Below are 6,000 nucleotides of genomic sequence, written 5' to 3'. Positions count from 1 at the left end.
CATCCGGTGATTTATTTTTAATGATTATAGGTTTTTATATACTTAAAACTACTCATAGTCTCTCCTTAACCCTTAAATAGGAGGGTAATCTGTTTCTGTGCACTTGAACTCACGTCATCTTATATTGGCAACAATGTCAATGTCAATCGAACTAAGACTCAATCAGCTAATCAGTATCCTTCTTTTGTTTTGGTGCTAACATATAAGTATAATCGAAATAAAAGAGACCAAATAAAGATGGGATTCAAGATACAAAATTCGAATAATAATAAGAAAAATAAAAAGAAAAATTTGGTAATACGCAGAAACATGAATAATATAATGCAATTGAAATTGAAAGGAAGAGAGAAGATTGAGATAAATATCAAAACTATATATGTTTTGATTTTATGTGTAATTTGATACTTGAATTTTGATAAGAAATAATTAGATCAATTTATTTTTTATTGGATTAATATAATTATTTGTGTATGTAATATATAAACCTAAAATGATGTTATGTTTGTGAAAATTATAAAATTAACATTATATATTAGACAAAAATTCATGTATAATTTCAATAGTTATCGGAAAATATTTGAGAAGGAGAAGAATTTGAATTTAGGCTCCGTTTGTTTCACTAAAATGATTTTCGGAAAATGATTTTTGGAAAATAATTTACTTTTCTAGAAAAGCTAATATTTTCTGGTGTTTGGATGAATCTGTGTAACATATTTTCTGTTGTTTGGTAGATTTCTTAAAAATATTTCATAAAAGTTATTTTTCAATAAAACAAACATGCATTTGAGATTTTCTTATTTTTTCATTGTTTAATTGAATTTATTTTTATCTATAATTTTATATTTTACATATTTTTTTGCATATATTAAAAATATTATGTTAAATTCAGGTTCATTACAACGTCATTTTTTTAATTACATGACTACCCAGTGAGTATTTTTTATTTAAAAATGTGACATCAAAAAAATTGAACGATGTCAACAATTGGACTTGATTTTTAAATTTGAAAAGTAAAGCGACTAAATTCTTGAAAATAAAAGTACAAAGATTAAATTATAAATCTGTGAAGTGTAGATAGACTTATGACATATTTTAACCTTTATACTACAAAATATTTATTATTAATATATTTATAATTGTAATAAATATTTATTATTAAAATATTAATATTGAATATTTTAATATGTGAATAATATTATTTAAATTTATTATTTTCAAAATTTATTATTAAAATAAAATTGAAATATTAAATAATTTATTAAAATAATAAATTATATTTATTATATTCTTAATTTATTATATGACTAAATATAAATTATTAAATATGTATGTTTAATAATATTGAAAAATATAATATTTTAATAATTTTAAATATTTAAAAAATAAAAATAAAAATTATTATCAATATAATAATATTAAGCTTGATTTAAGTTAATTTTTATGTAAAAATAAAATTATCCATAGAGGAGCTCTTTTCCGGAAAATAACTTACGCTTTTCAAAAGGGTAAGTTATCTTAAGGAAAAATGGTTTATTTTACTGATCTGTAAGTTATTTTTCGTTGACCAGGCTGTTTTCTGTGAAACAAACACAAAAAAATACAGAAAATATTTTCCGTAAAATCTTTTACATGTAAACAAATAGTATGTAAAAGGAGTTGAGTAATACTTTAGAGAAATGGAACTAAGTTGACACAAACAAGAGGAAAACAGAATTAAAAAGGTTAAACAACAACTATAAAAATTAAATAAAAAATAAGGATAAAAATCCATTATCATACTCAAAATAAAAAAGATAGTTCCAACTTAATATCCTTTTCCTTGATATTTGAAGCAATGGGTATCTCATTCCTTTTAGTTGCAATATTGTTTCCTCTTTCTTTATATGTATGTCTCTTCAGATTCAAAATCTCTCTTGCTAATCACTTCACCATCATCACATATTTTCATACTCATAGAAATGTGTTAGGTTTGCATTATTTGGATTCAACCCGCAATAAAATCCAGCCATGATCATAGTTTCATCCTCTTTCATGGTTGCACGGATCATAATCATATCTAGCTCCTTGTAATAATCTTTCACGAACTTGTTATCTTGAACAAGGCATAGAAGCCTTTAATAAAGCGCTTGATAATAGTAGGAAGGAACAAAGCGCTTCCTCATCACTCCTTTCATCTTGTCCCATGTATTAATTTAGCATTCTTTATTTTAACTCGTAGTGATTCCACCATATCAATGCATAATCAGCTAATTCAATCGTGGTAAATCAAAGTATTCCTCAGGATCATTCTTGTTTGAAAAAGAAGGGATCCTGTAGCACCTATACCTGACCCGATTGTCGAGTCAAGGTATCAGGATGTCATATTCATTGTCGAAGTAACTACTGAAAATTTCAGATCAATTTATCATATTATTTAATTAACTAATTTTAATAATAATTGAATTTACGATAGAACTAATTATGAGTTAAATGAGCTCATTAAAACATCCATAATTGATCAAAGGCCAAATTGTAAAGTTCATAAAGATTTTTGAACTGTCGTTGCAACGTTGGCGTTTCCACGGCGTGACATGACGAACTTGTCATCGTGACGTTGTCTCCATTTCCTACAAGTTCCATGCTTTATTTTTATTTATTTATTTTATATCATTACCTGAACCGTATTCAGATGTCATAACCACCACTTCATTTTACATATCACCCACTTACATCTATTTCTAATCTCAAGTCCTCATAAAAATATGATATTCAATTAAATATAACAAAGTTTATAAAATTAACACAAATATTAATATTTTACAAATAAGACCATTGGAGGACTTGCACTTGCAAAATTAGTCTACCTACTTTATGTATATTTCATATTTATTTCTAAATTGTGCCAATCAATTTAATTCTTCATAAAAATTTAACAAAGAATTCACATCAATTAACAATTATTCACTTATTATGTTATCAATTCGTTTAAACATACTCATATGTATCAATCATTCCATCACCTACAACTATTTCAAAACATTCCAAATTCATCTACTATATATATATATATATTCATATATTTTTTTCCTCCTCCTCTCCATTCCATATCCTTTATGTGTATATTTGTTAGAATGTTTAACTTTTAGTATATAACATGCTTATATGTAACATTATATATAATTACACTATTTACTTATGTGTTCATATCAAAGCTGTCCACTTGAGTCATAGTCACCAAATTATTTATATCTTGAGCTACAGAATTCGAAATTAAGATCCGCTTGATGTTTTTGAAACTAGACTCAAATACCTTTTTACCATAAAAATTTCAGAATTTATGACTTATCCAATAAGTACAATAAATTCTTCCAATTTGTCCTTGTTCTGCTGTTACCTTTCTTTACTAAAAAATAATTATCTCTTAGTAAGGGGTTTGAATGATGTTTCCGTTTGTTTCTCTTGAAAATAGGCTCATCAAGAATTTAAAAATATAAATTTAAAACCCTAATTTTTTTTACAATTTTTGATGATTTTCCAAAGTCAGAACAAGGGAACCCGAAATCAATCTGACCTTGTCTCACAAAAATTCATATATCTCATGATGTGATTTTTTTTTTGCTTACTCTATTTCTTCTATGTAAAACTAAACTCAATAGGCTTTAATTTAATACTTTAATTAACCTCTAATTCAATTTTTAAAATTTTTGGTGAATTTTCAAAGTCAAACTACTGCTGTTGTCTAAAACTGTTTTAGTGTAAAATGTTGATAACCAAGTTTATAATACCCTCATTTCCTTTCTCTACAATATTTCCCATCACTTTCTCTTATTTCCCTTCACTAACATGTCAAGAACATAAAATCTTATATAAGAAAACTCTACTTTAACATCATTTTAATACTTTTTTCAATAATATCAAACTTAAAAATATATTGAGATCTTAATGTTCTTACGTTGTCCTATTGATTTCAATCTTTAACTTGATTTTCTCTCTCCTCCAACTTCCATTTTCTTGTTCTCCATAGTCTCCTTATCACTCCTCTCTTGGTGATTATGAAAATTTCTTGAAATTCTTGGTGAAAATGACGGATTTTTAGTGGAAGGACCAAATTGTAAAGACAACAAAGTTTTCTTCTTCTCTCCCCCTCACTCAAGTTGAAAAGACAGGAGGATCCTCTCTTTTTTTTTTCTTTTTTTTTCATCTTCCTCTCCTTTTATACTAGCTATTTATAATAAAGTATTAGTAAAATATCTCATTAAAACATTAATAAAGTAATATTTATCTAATTAAATAATTATAAAATATCATCAAAACATGTCCAACATCATCATTGCCTTTTAGAGTTTTCTCTCTTTTTAATTGACCATTTTGGCCTTTTATGATATTTTAAAATTTCATCCTTGAATCATCATTAAGTTTGTTAAAATTGTGATTTAGTCTCTCATAATTCTTCACCTATTCAATTTGGTCCCTGCATGCCAATTCCATGTCATAGTAAATCAGATTATTTTCACTTTTGGTCCTTCAAATTTCTTATTTTTACACTTTGATCCCCTAAATTTTGAATATTTAAACTTGAGCCAAAAAAATTTCACATATTTACAATTTATCCTTACTTTAAATCAATATACCAAAACCTACTTTTTAATTATTATTATTATTATTTTTAATACTCCTCAATATTCTCTTTTATCATCTTTATATTATTTTCTCATTTTATTGAGAAATCGATTATACATCATGTCATGCTTCTTGGTTTAACTCACTTTTGATATCTTGCAACTTTCATTTTCTTTGATCTTACACCTTATTTCACTAAAATTTTATCTTATATTATTTACGACCAAGTGGGTTTTGAGGATGTTACATATCCTCAGTTTTATAAGTCCCAAAACCTTCGACTCTACATTCTTGCTTCAAGATCTTTTGAATTGGAATAACTACTCAAAATTTCAGTCGAAAAGATTAAATAGGAAGTATGAAAATTAAATTAAAAAAAATAGAAAAATCATCTTATTACCCCACTAATCAAGGCTCTCTAGCAAACAAAATTATTAAGAAGAATTGAAGATGCGAAATATAGGGCGGGCCAACCTTGAAAATTATAGACCAAGCTTTTACCTAATTCTAAGTAAATTAAACTGCTTAATGCACCAATTAGAATTCAACACCAGAAGTTATAATTAAGTAATTTTATTTCCAATACATCTCAAATAATTTAAATATAAAATAATAGTTACCTGACTAAACTAAACCTTTAGAATCCTAATTGAAGTCGTATAAACCTCTCATCGACAACGATATAACGAAAGTAAATATTTTGTTGATATGATCTTGGACCAAATATTAAGGCCCTATAAAACTGGGTTCGTCAACCAATTTAGCCCACTCTCGCTCCATATCTACAAATTATTTTGAAAGCTCCCATAAATATAACTCTCGTCTTATGAAATTATTTTGGAGTTCATACCGATTTGAATATCAAAATCCCCATCATGTTGCTCTAAGTTTAAGAATGGAGATAGGCTTAAATTGAAAAAGGAAATAATGAAAATTTGTCACCAACAATTCCAAGGCAAGCAAAGAAGCCAAAGTCAAATTTAATTTGTAATCAATTGTGAAACACATGATAAGTATCGCTTCACTAATCATCCTCATGCGTATATTAATTATTTTAGTTTAAAGGTTGCTTTCTTTCTCTCTCCTTTCTCCTATTTCTACATATTTAATTTTTCGTAACTTTTACAAACATCATCATCTTATCTTCTAAACTCTTCCATTTTTTTTTCTCAACTTCTTGATCATCCACATGTGGAATGTATGTATGTACATGCGAATGATTAGCCTAATCTGTATTAAAGTCTTGTTCAAATTAATTACTTTGTAAGCTAATCTACGAACAAAGCTCCTTTTTCTTTTTCTTTTGTGACCGAGGTAATCCAATTGTAATCACATTTATTACAAACAAAATGAGAAAAAAAAAAGATTCCAGATCCAAATTCCCTTTATCTAAACCAATCA

This window comes from Gossypium hirsutum, chromosome D05, assembly GCF_007990345.1.
Source record: "Gossypium hirsutum isolate 1008001.06 chromosome D05, Gossypium_hirsutum_v2.1, whole genome shotgun sequence".
NCBI classification, from domain to species: domain Eukaryota; kingdom Viridiplantae; phylum Streptophyta; class Magnoliopsida; order Malvales; family Malvaceae; genus Gossypium; species Gossypium hirsutum.
The sequence above is the reverse complement of the archived record's forward strand: the minus strand, read 5'-3'. Positions refer to the sequence as shown.